Source organism: Sarcophilus harrisii, chromosome 6 (assembly GCF_902635505.1).
Source record: "Sarcophilus harrisii chromosome 6, mSarHar1.11, whole genome shotgun sequence".
NCBI classification, from domain to species: domain Eukaryota; kingdom Metazoa; phylum Chordata; class Mammalia; order Dasyuromorphia; family Dasyuridae; genus Sarcophilus; species Sarcophilus harrisii.
The window spans coordinates 654,939-668,055 of NC_045431.1; the positions used below are offsets into that span (position 1 = coordinate 654,939).

At 41.6% G+C, this 13,117-nt stretch overlaps 1 protein-coding gene across 2 annotated transcripts in view; it reads left to right on the forward strand.

Annotated features, from left to right (window-relative positions):
* Nucleotides 1–13,117, forward strand: part of JAKMIP1 (janus kinase and microtubule interacting protein 1) — a 209,735-nt gene that overhangs the window by 13,268 nt on the left and 183,350 nt on the right. Inside the window, exon 1 of one of the 2 annotated variants that reach the window (XM_031942708.1) lies at nucleotides 10,160–10,261. The exons of the other annotated variant lie outside the window; for it this stretch is intronic. The gene's annotated coding sequence lies outside the window, so the exon portion shown is untranslated. Of the gene's footprint in view, nucleotides 1–10,159; nucleotides 10,262–13,117 lie in introns of those variants that run through there. 2 annotated transcript variants of the gene reach the window in all.

Consider the following 13,117-nt stretch of genomic DNA (forward strand, 5'->3'; position numbering starts at 1 on the left):
GACATGAAAAGAGTTCTTTAGAGAGCCAGGAGATGTCACAAGGATGAGTCCTTGCTTTAAATATATCAACTTCATTCAGAGGACAGAAAATAGACAGTACCTTCAACTTGCCCTAAAGATTCATTTAGGAATCCAAATAGCTTCAATGTTCAGCCAAGACTGTGCTGGGACTGCCAAGAGGGTGCTCATTGTCTTCGGTGATTGATCTGCTTTTTGAGGAGAAAGCCCGACCCAGCTCTCGGCTTGAAACTTTCCCGACCTGGTCTGCATTTTGATTTGGTACAATTAAGCTTGATGAGTCTGATTGCTCCCTCCTGAGTTGGGGGGAGAAGACATAAGGGAGAGTGGAAAGACATAGACCACTGAGGCAGGAAATCAGCATTCAGGTTACTTGGGCTGCTCCCTAGTTGGGTGATCCTACTTTCCTGCTTTTATAGGCAAAGTGAGTTAAAAAATCTTTGGATTGCTGCACTTAGTGTAGGTAAAATCCTTCGTTACCAGCCAGTGATATAGAAGTATAAGCTTATTTATGTTGTAACATCTCTCCTTTCCTTCTTTCCTTCTCTTTCCCAGCCATCAGCAGTGAGAGAGGCCTGGGAAGTGAGTACAGAAAGAGGGGCCTTGCTACCAACTTCCTATGTAGCCTTTGACAAGTCAGAATCATTTTTCTCAGGATACAGGATGTGAAACCATAATCTGTGAGGTTCCTTTCTCTGCTGAGGTTGGATGTCCTCCCATAGGGATCTCTCCTGCCCTGCCATTCTACATTTTAGGTAGATTCTCTCCTTCTCTAATATTCTATAAGTAGAGTTTTTTTTTTTAATGGAACACTTACTTTCTCTTCTTTTTGTTTTCAAGATTACTAAATTAGTAGATAAAGGGAACGTTGTGGGTATAATTTAGCTAAATTAGGAAAGAAAGAAGGAAGGAAACTGGATTTATTAAGTGTCTGATATGTGCTGGGCAGTGTTAAGCACTTTATACATTATTTTGATCCTCACAACTTTCCTGGCAGGTAGGTGCTAGCTTTATCCCCATTTACAATTGAGGAAATGAAGGCAGATAGAGATTAACTGATTTTCCTGGGAGTATGCTGCTAGTAAGAAGCCAGATTTGAATTCAGGTCTTTCTGATTGCAGATAGGCTGGACTCCCTGGCTGGGTTTTTTTGGTGGGTTGGTTTTGGGGCAAAGCTTTTGATAAAGTTCCATATATCATTGCTGTGAAGAAGATGGAGAGATTGTGGACTGCAAAGCCAGGTGGATTCAGAAGCGGTTGGATGAGCAGACACCATACGTAGTGAACAACGGCTCCATGGAAGCGTGGCAGGTCTTCGGCCGAGTCTCTCCGGGATCTGTGCTTGGCCCTTTGCTGTTCAGCATTCTATATTGGTGACTTGGATAGAAGCACACATGGCCTGCTCATCAAAGTTTCAGATGGCACGGAGCTGAGAAGGCGAGCTAATATAGCAGCTGATGGAATCGGGAGCCAAAGGGATCTTGGCAGGCTAGAGTGTTAGGCTGAATCTAATAAGCTGAAATCCAATAGGGATAAATGGAAAGCCTTGCCCTTGGATACGGAATTCAATCTCGTGAGTAGGGAAGCTGTGGGTAGACAGCAGTTGTCTTGAAAAAGATCTGGGGGCTTTAGTGAGCTACCAGCTCAATATATGTCTCCAGAGTGATGTCAGTCAAAAGCGCTAATATAATCTCGAGCCACAAGGAGAGGGGCAGAGCCTCCAGTAACGGGGAGTTGATCTCCCACCGTACTCTGGCTTCTCAAACCTCCTCGGGAATATTGCATCTGCCTCTGAGTGCCACAGAGGAGGGCGGCGGGAACGGTGAAGGGCTTTCTGTGTATGTGGTTATGGGAGCATTAATGAAAGAGCTGGCCACGTTCAGCCTGGAGAGTAGAAGGCCTTGGCTGGGTTCAAGTATTTGAAGGCTTTTCACAGAGAGGAGGAGACAAGGGGCTTATTTAGTTTGGCCTGGGAAGGCAGAACTAGGCGCAAGTGGGTAAAGTTGCAAGAGACCGGGTTAAGCTTGATATTAGGGGAAATCTCTTCCAGTCAGAGCTGTCCCAGGGCTTTCTAGGCAGGACTTGGTTTCCCCTTCCTACGATGTCTTCAAGCAGGAGCAGGATCATTGCTGGATGTATTATGGGGCCTGTGTTATATGTTATAGTGGCCCGGTGTTTCCTCTGAGTACTCTTCCAGCTAATAGATCCTGTGACTGTGTGATCTTAAATCCTGACAACTTGGCGTTATCACCTTCCTTGCATCACCAACACTATTTTCTTTAAAAGAAAAGAAATACAACCTCACGCAATTGCTTTTTCACTTTCTGCCTTAACGGATTCACACTTGGCATTTTCTACATTGGCAGTTAATGCCTTTTTCTTCCTTTTTAGTTGTGTCATCTTGATGCTCCTTTTGTCACCAACTAACTGTAGTTGATTGGCTCTTGTCCAAGGAGCATTCTAGATGTCTGACTGGGGAAGAACCTATATTTTCCCTGTAATTTCCAGCCCCAGGCTATTTGAATCAAAGGATTCGCATTGGTTCTGTATTGAGATCCATGAGACTTCCTTATTGTCAGAAAAATTGGAACATAGCTGCGTAAAGATGATTCAGGCTACCGGGAGAATGATAGATTTGTCATAGAGTTATTCAGCTCCTTTATCCTTCCCAGTCCCTATCCCCTTTTGTCAGATAATATCACTCCTCCCCTTTAGCTTTTTGTTGTTCTTAGACCATCATTTCCTGCTGGGTGTCTTTTTTCCCTTAGACAGAATGCAGTCTGTCAAATTAACAAATTTCAGCCATCAGCTGAGCAGTCCAAGACAGTAGGAAGCACCTTGTTGAATCACAGATGGGGAAAGGAGGTCAGAAATCATATATTCCCATAGTCACAGACTTTGGAAATTGGAAGGGTTCTCAGAGGCAGTCTAGTCCAAATGGTTGAAGCAAATCTGTGCTGGAAGACCCCCAAGGAGGGGGACACAAACTGACATCTCTCCAAGTAGCTTGGACTGGACAGCTCGAACTGTGTCATGGTGTCCTATACTGGAGTTGGAATGAGAAAGCCCGAGTTTGGGCCTTGGCTCTATTACCTAAATGTGTGCTTCTGAGGAAGCAGTCAACCATGTTCTTTTTTTGTTCCTTCTGGAAAGGAACGGAATCGGTATTTGCTCCATTTACTTCACTGGGCTTTTGGGAAGGAGGAACTTTGTAAACCTTAAAGCACCACATAAATATGAGCTGTTTGCTATTGGAGAAGGGTTTCTTCTTCACCTCAGCCCTAGTTTTGAGAATTGGCAATTGGCTTTTAAAGTTGCTGAGGGCACACAACTAAACAATGGCATGTCCCCATTTCATTTGATGGACATTTCTTTCTTTCTTTTTTTTTTTTTTTTTCTTTCAAGGTTTTGGAACTGTGATTTCCTCAGTATAGGGAATTTCCAGGATAGAAACTCCTTCTAAGTCATATCAGAGATCAGGCAGCTAGGTGGAATAATGGGTAAAGCCAGGACTTGAATTAGCATTAAAATCTGCCCTCCAACCCTTATCAGCAGTATAATTATCAGCAAGATTATTAACTTCTGTCTGCCTCAGTTTCCTATTCTGTTCAAAGGAGATAATAATAACCTCCCTCCAAATGTTGATATGAGGATCAAATGAAAGAATATTTATGAAATGTTTTATAAACCTTAAGGGACTAGGTAAGTTCCATCATCATTATCATTGCTATTACTGTCACCATTACGATTATTATTACTATCACTTATAGCCCTGGGAAATCTCTGGGGCACTGAGAAGTTGTCACCGGTCCATAGATGGATATCCAGAATGTGAAAAGGGTAGGGCTTGACCACAGTTTTTTTTTTTTTTTTTCCCCCGGTTCAGTGTTGGCCCTCTATTTATTTGGCAATATTTCATTGCTTCTTTTAAAGCAAAAACAGGAGGGGAGAATTTATTTTGCTTTATTTTTAACCATGCCTAGAAATGGTCGTTTGGCAAGTGTTTAAGTGAAGTCAGTAATTAGAATCGTATCACTATCTAGGAATGGTCAGTTAACGTTTTTGAATAGGTGCTGTTCAGTGCTAAGGAGTGTTAAGGCATATTCCGCCTCTCTTCTTCCCCGATTTCTGTTCCCAAGAGCTTCTGATTCTATATTCTGGAGATCATCTAGGCTGGAGAACTGAAAGCTTAATTTGAATTGATGCGAGCTCCTCATGTTTATGGAAACTGTTATTTGTAGACTGGGACAGAGTAATTTGGAGTCGGCAGCACCCTCAGAAATCATACAGTCCAGTTCACATTTTTACAGCTCAGCAAACTGAGGTCCACAAAGTGCAAATTACTTCCGTCAAATTGCCCCAAAGCCCCATAACTAGCTGGGCCTGCCTCCATACCCAGCACTCTTTTCATTGTATCGGCTTCATTTAGTAACCACAGGTTCTAACAATTCAGTTTCAGTCAGGTGACTGTGCTTGTGCTATTTGCTGCTCCGGGTGTTGTATAGCTTCAAAGGGATAATGGATGTCAGGTGCTTTTGTGACTGAAAAAGTGCTTTATTAACACTTGGAGCAACTAGATGTGCAATGACTAGAGCACAGGACTGGGAGCCTGGCAGACTCATTTATCTTCCTGGGTTTAAATGTGACTTTAAGACATTTACTGGCTGTGTGATTCTGGGCAAGTCACTTAACCCTGCTCGCCTCAGTTTCCTCATCTGTAAAGTGAGTTGGAAAAGGAAATGGAAAAAGCACTTCAGTATCTCTGCCAAAAAAACACCAAATGGGGTAATGAAGTGTTGGACATGACTGAAGAGGACTGAACAACTATAATAGCACTTACAGGTAGGTATTCTATTTACATTTTCCTCATAATGTAAGCCACAGTCCGGTAGTCAGAAAGAGCCCGACTTTAAACTCTACTTTTGACCCTGACTGGCACAGGAGATCCCCTAGCTTCTCTGTGTCCCTGACAACACTCTAAGAAAGCGCTTAAGCAACTGAAAACTTCGGGATCTTCTTTAATGGAGGGAATTTCTGCACAAGGAGCTTCCCCATTTCATTCTCTCTCTCTTAAAAAAAGAAAGAAGAAGCTCCTGGCTTTTGATAAAAATGTTTAAGGAAAGTTGAATTTGGTTCTACCCTTCCTTCTTAAGAGAAGGGATTGTCTCCCTCCTTGACTTCCTGGAGTAGTTTAAGCAGGATAGGTACCTTCTCCTCTGGTGTAGAAAGGCATCCGCCATGGGAACCACTTCACCACGGGGTTGTGATGATGATAACACATGCTCCCTCTTATCAAGTATATCAAAGTCTCTGGAGCCCCAGGAAGCCTCTTTTTTATATTTGATGAAATTGGGGCCAAGTGGGTTCCCAAGAACCAGCTGTAGCACTCTTCTCACTGAATACTGTGAACCACCTCCAAATTCTTCTCTTATTGGTCACAGATTGCTATAGTTCAGGTTCATCTCCAGGTTTAGTTGAGATATTAAGATGTTAATGGCTGACTGTTCTCCCAACCCCTCTCTCCACTTCCCAGCTTGTCCCCTTAAAATCCCACATTTCTTTCCAAGCTCAGGCCAAATGTTGCCTTCTACATGAAGCATTTCCTGGTCCCTCTGGCTTTCCCCTCAAGTACCTTTGATTGCTTTGTATTTGTTCAGGTATTTATTTTTTCTCCCTCAATAGAGTATAAGCTCTTCAGGAATAGGGACTATTTATATAATTTTAATGTAAGTTTGAACTTTAATTCTGAACCCTCAGTGCCTACTGTTCATTGGAGTATAGTAAATGCTTAAATAATATTTATCAGCCGAGTTTGAAGCTCCACATCAGGCCGGTCATTAGATGGCAGGGCACAAAGGACGTAACAAACCCAGACAGTCATTGTTTTTTTCCATTGAGAAACCCTGGTGCCTTTCAGTCTCTGGCCCATTTTCCTCCGGCACACCAGATATCTTATTTATTTATTTTTTTAAAAAGCATTAGATACTTCAGGGCTTTGGCTAATCTGTCAAATGCAGAATTATTGACACAAAGACCTTTTTCCTCCCAAATCTTTCAGCTCCATGATGTTATTAGCTTTTATGGGAGCTTATGGTTTTTGTACCTTCTCTAATTTGCCGATATTGAACTTGTAAGGCCCCAGCAACATACTTGATAAGACCTACAATTTTCCCCCTCTAGAGAACTTCTTATCTAGATACATGAAAGACAGGATCCTTGGCTTCCTTAGTGTCCTTACTCCCTTCACTGATGCAGATTTTGGCCCTACTACACTTTAGTAAGTCATTTTCATGAGTTGCGGTCGCTAAAAACAAAATGAAAAAAAAAAAAAAAACATAGCCTCATAGCCAGACTTTGGGTAATACATGTGCATGCACACAAATGCATTGTGTACATGTACACACATACATACACACATGGTCACTTAGCTAAGTCAATTCTCTGAGTATTTTATTGAATTTGTACAGGAATCCCTTCCAACTTGGGAGAGGCTACAAGAAATTGCACCCTCCTAGCAGAGCTTTTGGAAATCCAGGGTCGAGTCTGTGGCCAAAGTGGGGCTTCAGAGGGAGACTTTAATAGACTGTGTTCATTCAAAGTCCACTAGTTCTGCCTTTGTGAGAATACCACTGGGACTGTAGGTTCTGATTGTGCAAAAGGTCTTTCTAAGCAAGCCAAGAGTTAGGTAGTGAAGAGGGACTGCTTCATATTTTGAAGAGGATTATTTAAATGCAGTTATTCCTTGTTGCTTGTAGGATAAAATATCAGCCATTTCTGCATAGTTTTAAAAATCCTATACAACCGGGCTCTCTTCAAAACAAGAGTCCCGTTAACATTTTATCAGAAAAAAGAAAAAAAATGTTGGTGTCTCCTCATATCAACAAATAGGCATTTGAAAAATCTTTGTTCTGTGGCTATTGGTGGGCTGGACAATGTGGATTCAAGTACAGAGCAGGAGATGATCTAACATTCTAATGGAGGAGACAAGGGTGTATAACATGTACCTTTCTCTCTTACTATCCTGTGTAGATACATAGATACATATGTATAAATGCATACATATTTTACACAAATTTATATATAAATACACTTGTCAGGAAAGACTTCATGTATGTGTAAGATAATACGTCAGCTGTGTTTGAAAGGAAGAGATACTCTGAGGTGCGAGTAAGGAGGGAGTAAATTCTGGATTTTGAGGAGGGTCAGTGCTAAGACCTCAAGTTGGGTAATGAATGCATGAGCACAGAGATAAAATGAGATATAAAGAGACAAAATGAAGAAAGGAGAAATAGTGTCCAAAGTGTCTGGAAAGAGAGATTAAGGCAGGTTATACAGCTTTTTGAAAGCCAAGCAGAAAGGTTTTTAGTTTATCTTAGAGCTATTATGAAGCTGCTGGGGTCAAGGAAAGCTGTAGGAAGAGATCATGAGAGGATGATGAGAATAAGAACTGTTGAGAAAGAGTGAGACTTGGGCATGTCTGAAGGTACCAAAAAGGAAATAATAGATAAGAATTATTAAGACAACCAAAAGGTGCTGAAAATAAAGGGGTATTTTTTTTCCAGCCAAGTTCACAGACCATCTTGAAATCTATCCATGGTCTGCTTGGGGATCCCTGGATCTTAGGTTAAGAACATCATGCCTGGAGAAACTCTGAGGCACCTTCTAATTCAAACTCTGTCCTGAGCCCAGCCTTGTCGAAATGGCCACAAGTTAAAATTCACAATAGGAAATTAAGAATGTTTCCTGAATATGACAGCTGGTGAAGTCTTAATACTAATAAAGAAAGAAAAAATTTAGCTCTGTTGCACTTGTCTTGAAGATGACAGGTCAAAAATTGTTAAATCTAGAACCTCAAAGAAAAATGCGGATTGGCTTTAACCCCCAAAGAAAATTCCTGAAAGAGCTCAATTTTTTTTCTTTTATTATTATTATAGCTTTTTATTTACAGAACATATGCGTGGGTATTTTTCCAGATCAACCCTTGCAAAACCTTCTGTTCCAACTTTTCCCCTCCTTCCTCCCACCCCCTCCCCTAGATGGCAGATAGTCCCATATATGTTAAATATGTCAAAGTATATGTTAAATACAATATATGTATACATATTTATACAGTTCTCTTGTTTCACAAAAGAAGATCAGATTTAGAAAAAAAAGTAAAAATAACCTGAGAAGGAAAACAAAAATGTAAGCAGACAACAGGAGTGGAAATGCTATGTGGTGGTCTACTCATTTCCCATAGTTCTTTTCATCACTTTCTGTTCATCACTGATCAGTCGGAACTGATTTGGATCCTCTTATTGTTGAAGATAGCCACTTCCATCAGAATTGACCCTCATATAGTATTGTTGTTGCCATGTGCAATGCACTCAGCATGAGTTCATGTAAATCTCTCCAGGCCTCTTTGTATTCATCCTGCTGGTCATTTCTTATAGAACAATAATATTCCATAACATTCATATTCCACAATTTACCCAACCATTCTTCAATTTAAGGGTATCCATTCATTTTCCAGCTTCTAGCTACTACAAACAGTGCTGCCACAAACATTTTGGCACATACAGGTCTCTTTCCCTTCTTTAAAATCTCTTTTGGGATATAAGCTGTGTAACAGCACTGCTGGATCAAAGGGTATACACAGTTTGATAACCTTTTGGAACTCAAAATTTTTTAAAAAATCAAATGGGAAAGGTACGGAAAAAACTGGGAACATAAATGAGTGATGCAAGAAAATAATTAATAAAGAAAATAAAGAAAAAAGTCAACACACATACACATACCTGGAAAAAATAGCACTTTAAAAATCAGAAAAAGTCTAATGGCAAAAAAGACAGAAAAATCCTGTGGAAAAACTCCTTAAAAAGCAGAATTGGCCAAATGGAAAAGGAAGTTCCCTGAAGAGCATTCATAACAAAAATGGAAGTATGTTTTACATGACTGCATGTGTACCACCTGTATCAAATTTCTTGCCTTGAGGGGAGAGGACATGAGGGAAGGAGAGACTAGGGAACTCGGAATGTTAAAAAGTATTTTACATGTACTTGGTGATAAATAAAATATTAAATATATTATTAAATCTTAAGAAAAAAATCTAAATATAAATCTGGTAGGGGCAACATAACTGAAGAGGGAATTAACTTTAGATATCCATGGTAGCATCCGCATGTAGTCCATCAGAAGTCTAAAAACAATAGCTTTTCCCCTTCTTTGCAAGAATAGTTAAAAGAGGAAGTTACCAGAGTTAGGTTTAGGTGAACTTTGACCTCAGCCTAGCAGTGGCTCAGTGGATAGCAAAGGACCCAGAATCAGGAAAACCCGAGTTCATATCCAGCCTTAGGCACTTATTAGCTATATGATAGTGGACAAGTCACTTAATCTCTGCCCTGGCAGCAGTGATGCATCTCTGTGGATAGAACCCTGAATCTGGAATTGGGAAGACCCGAGGTCAAATATGACCTGAAACATTGACTAGCTGTGTGACCCTAGATAAGTCACTTATACTCTGCCTTAATTTACTGGAGAAGGAAAAGCCTGACCTCTCCACTATCTTTGCGAGAAAACCCCATGGAGTGTGATGAAGGGTCCTATACAACAGAAATATCAATGTGACAAGAAACTTGCACGAACCATGGAGAAATCTACTTCTGTCTTAATTTCCTGGTCTATAAAAAAGCCCCTAGATTTCAGGGTTGGGAGGATCACATGAGGTAATATTTATAAAGTTTTTTTTTTTTTTTTTTTTTTTAACTCAAGACGGTGTGAGGTTAAAAGGGCGTCTCTTATCTCCCCTATCTTTTCCCGTTTCTTCCTCCCACTTGGCAGTCTCCCAGCTGAAGCCCTGTCTCCCTGTCAGGGTGGTGATCTCTCCCTCCCCCATGATTCACGCTGCTTGCTCTGGACCATACAACTCTGCCTAAGGGATCACTAGCCTTTTGGTGTCTTTAGTAAGAAAGATCCAGGGACCTATTTCTACCCCCAATGTCCTTGGTCCCTAAGAGCCCCTGGAAAGAAGGAGGAGGGAAAGGATAGTCCCTTAGGGCTGTGTGCAGGCACATGCTAGAAACCTCTGTGTGCCCCTCAGTCAGTTGTGCAAAAAGGATGTGGTTGAGATGAAGCGGCAATGTGACTGGCTTGCTCCTGCTCTCATTTGCGTAGACGTCTGACTCACTCGGCTGTGGGACGTGGAGGCCTTTCCACGTGAACGTAGGCTGCCTGTGCACATGGATGAAGAGAGGGGAAATAGAGGGGTAAGAGAAGTCTGTTTCACACACATACATGCACATACAGACACACATGCACACACAGATACATGCACAGTCAGACACACAGATACACACATGCACACACAGATACATAGTTACACATTCAGTTTGTTCTGAAGGAAATGAACTGCCTGGGGCACCAAAATGCTGCCCATTTAGAGACAATGTGGAGTAGATAAAGAGCATCAGCTGTGGGGTCAGGAGATAAAGGTTCAAATGTCACTTTTTTTACTCATTGTGAGATCTTGGACAAATCACTTTTCATTCTTTGAGCCTCAGTTTCCTCATCTGTAAAATGAGGCAATTGGACAAGTTTCCGAAGTCTCTTTTGAAATTCTCGATACTGGTATGGTAGAACAGTAGCAGAGTTTCAGAGAATTTGATCTGCTGGATGTTCAGGCCTGGGTAAATTTTATAAATGGAAATAAAGAGTGACGATTGCATAGACAAAAATGGTCACTAGAACATGTCCCAGTGTTCCTTTGGGAAGTGCTAAAATATGGCTGTATCACAGAAAGATTGGCCAGCAATGCTGTGTATTTTGAAGGATGAATTTTTATCAGCAATCCTATTTTTCAGAAGAAGGATGAGTACTTAGTTGGTGTTTGTGGGGTTCAGGTTGTGTTTTGCCTTTTTCTGAAAGCTTTTTAAGAACTCTGGAACTGAGCACATTTGATGACATGCTGAGGGGACAGTTCATTCAGACCACAGACATTTCTTTAGTATCTTCTGAGTATAAAAAGTCCTGCTAAGGATTGAGGAGAAAGATTAGATCTGACACAGACTCTGAAAGAGCTGGCTAGCTGATTGGTGGTGGTGATAGCGACAGGAAGAAGAATTATGCATTTACTTAGGTATCTAAATAATTCTCGTACAAAGAAGAGGGACAAGTGGAAAAGGGAGATTTGGGAATGCACATTTAAAGAGAGAGTGATGAATTTTGTATGAGTGAGAGAGTAAGAGGTGAGAGCGACAAAGGGTATATGGGGGAAGGCTTCATGGAGGAAATGCTATCACAATGGAGGCCTGCAGGAAAGAAGGATCTCCAAAAGTTTAGATGGCAGGGAATTCATTCCAAGCAGTGGATGGCATAGTTGTGGCAATGATGGTGGAGGAGGTAGGGTTAAGACAGTGTGATCAAAGAGACAGATATAAGAGACGGCAGAGTGTGAATGAGTGATAGTGACTACTCTAGTTTTGGGGGTGAGGAGGAATAAGGCTAAAATAGTGTTGTTGTTTTTTCGATCATTTTTTTTTTTTTTTACAGTTTTATCTGACTCTTTGTGATCCCATTTGGAGTTTTCCTGGCAAAGATGTCATTTCTTCCTTCAGTTCATTTTACAGATGAGGAGACTGAGCTAGTAAGTATCTGAGGCTGGATTTGACCTTAGAAAGATGAGTCTCCTGACCTAGGCCCACCACTATGCATTATGGTGCTACTTCACTGCCCACAGAGAGTAGTATATTTCAGACAGATTCTCAAGATGTCGAATGAGAGGCTGATGTGTTATGAAGCAGTAGGGACCATAGAAAGTGTTTGAGGAGCAGAGTGATCTTGTCAGCATGGTTGTTAGCAAGATTGCTTGTGCAGCAGTGTACGAGGATGATTGGGAACAGGAGAGACTGGAGGCATTTTACTGGGGCCAGTGATGTTTATTTGAGTTCTTTCTCTAAATGTACATTAAACTAGGCTCTGTAGCAAAAAGACAGGTGAAAATTGTGTTCTGCCCTGGAGAGGCTTATTGCATGCCAAAAACAGCTGGAATTGTACAGGAAATAATTACAAAAACAAAGTAAATTATCCTCAAGTGCAAAGGAGATGTTTTCATGGAGTTGTCAAAATTTGAGGAAAAATCATGGGAATCTAAGCGGGTAGATGAAGGCCCTTTGTGGAAGAGTTGCCACCTCCACCAGACATTGAAGAAGAGCAGGAATCCAAAAGAAGCGTCCGTCTTTCTGTAAGGCTGAGAGGAAGCAGTCCTTTAGTTCCTGGGAGAGGGATGCTTGAGCAGACGTTGTTGCGGTCAGAATCGGCCCAGAGCCCAGTAACGGACATACGGGTCGTCGGCCATTCCTGATGATGTGGTAAGCTGCTGGCCGGGAATGAAGAGCAATGCTTTAGAGACCCTGAGTGTCGAAACCAATGTGTGGAGTCTCCTTTCTAGTGCTCACACTTGGTAACAGACAGAGGAAGTGTGCCTTCTGTAACACTGCCCTTGCTTAACTTTGATAAGCAAGTTCCAGGAAGTAGAATATAAGATGCTGCTTCTGGGAGAGGGAACCTTGCCACGTATATTATTTTACTACCGTTCCTCTGAAGAAATGAAGGGAAAAACTTATTAAGCGCCCACTATGTGCCATTGTGCTAAGTGCAAGGGGTACAATTGGAAAAAGCAAGACAGTCTCTGCTCTCAAGGGACTAACACATTTAATTGGGAGAGAAAACATATAAAGAAAGAGGCTGTAGATGGATGGAAAGGCTCAGGCCCAAAGGCTTTACTGTCAAGTTTATGACTAAGCCCTGAGGAACTCAGATTGCCCCCTTAGGTCAAAGGACAGTGCCAAGGGTAGGGGGGGTGGTCACGGAGGCAGAGCAGATGGAGAACGGACGGCTAGAGTGGATGTGCCTTTCACAAAAAATGAGGGTTCAGCATTTACCTGTGGGGGGGAGAAGAAAAAGGGGAAATTGGGGGGAGTGTGGGGAAAATAGGGAAAAAGGGGGGAAGAGAGGAATAGTGGAAGAATTGAAGCTCCATCCCAGGTTGTGTAATAGCAGATTGGTCACCCTGCTCCTAAGAGATGAATTAATCATTCCTTAGCATATATTGGAGAGGAAGACTA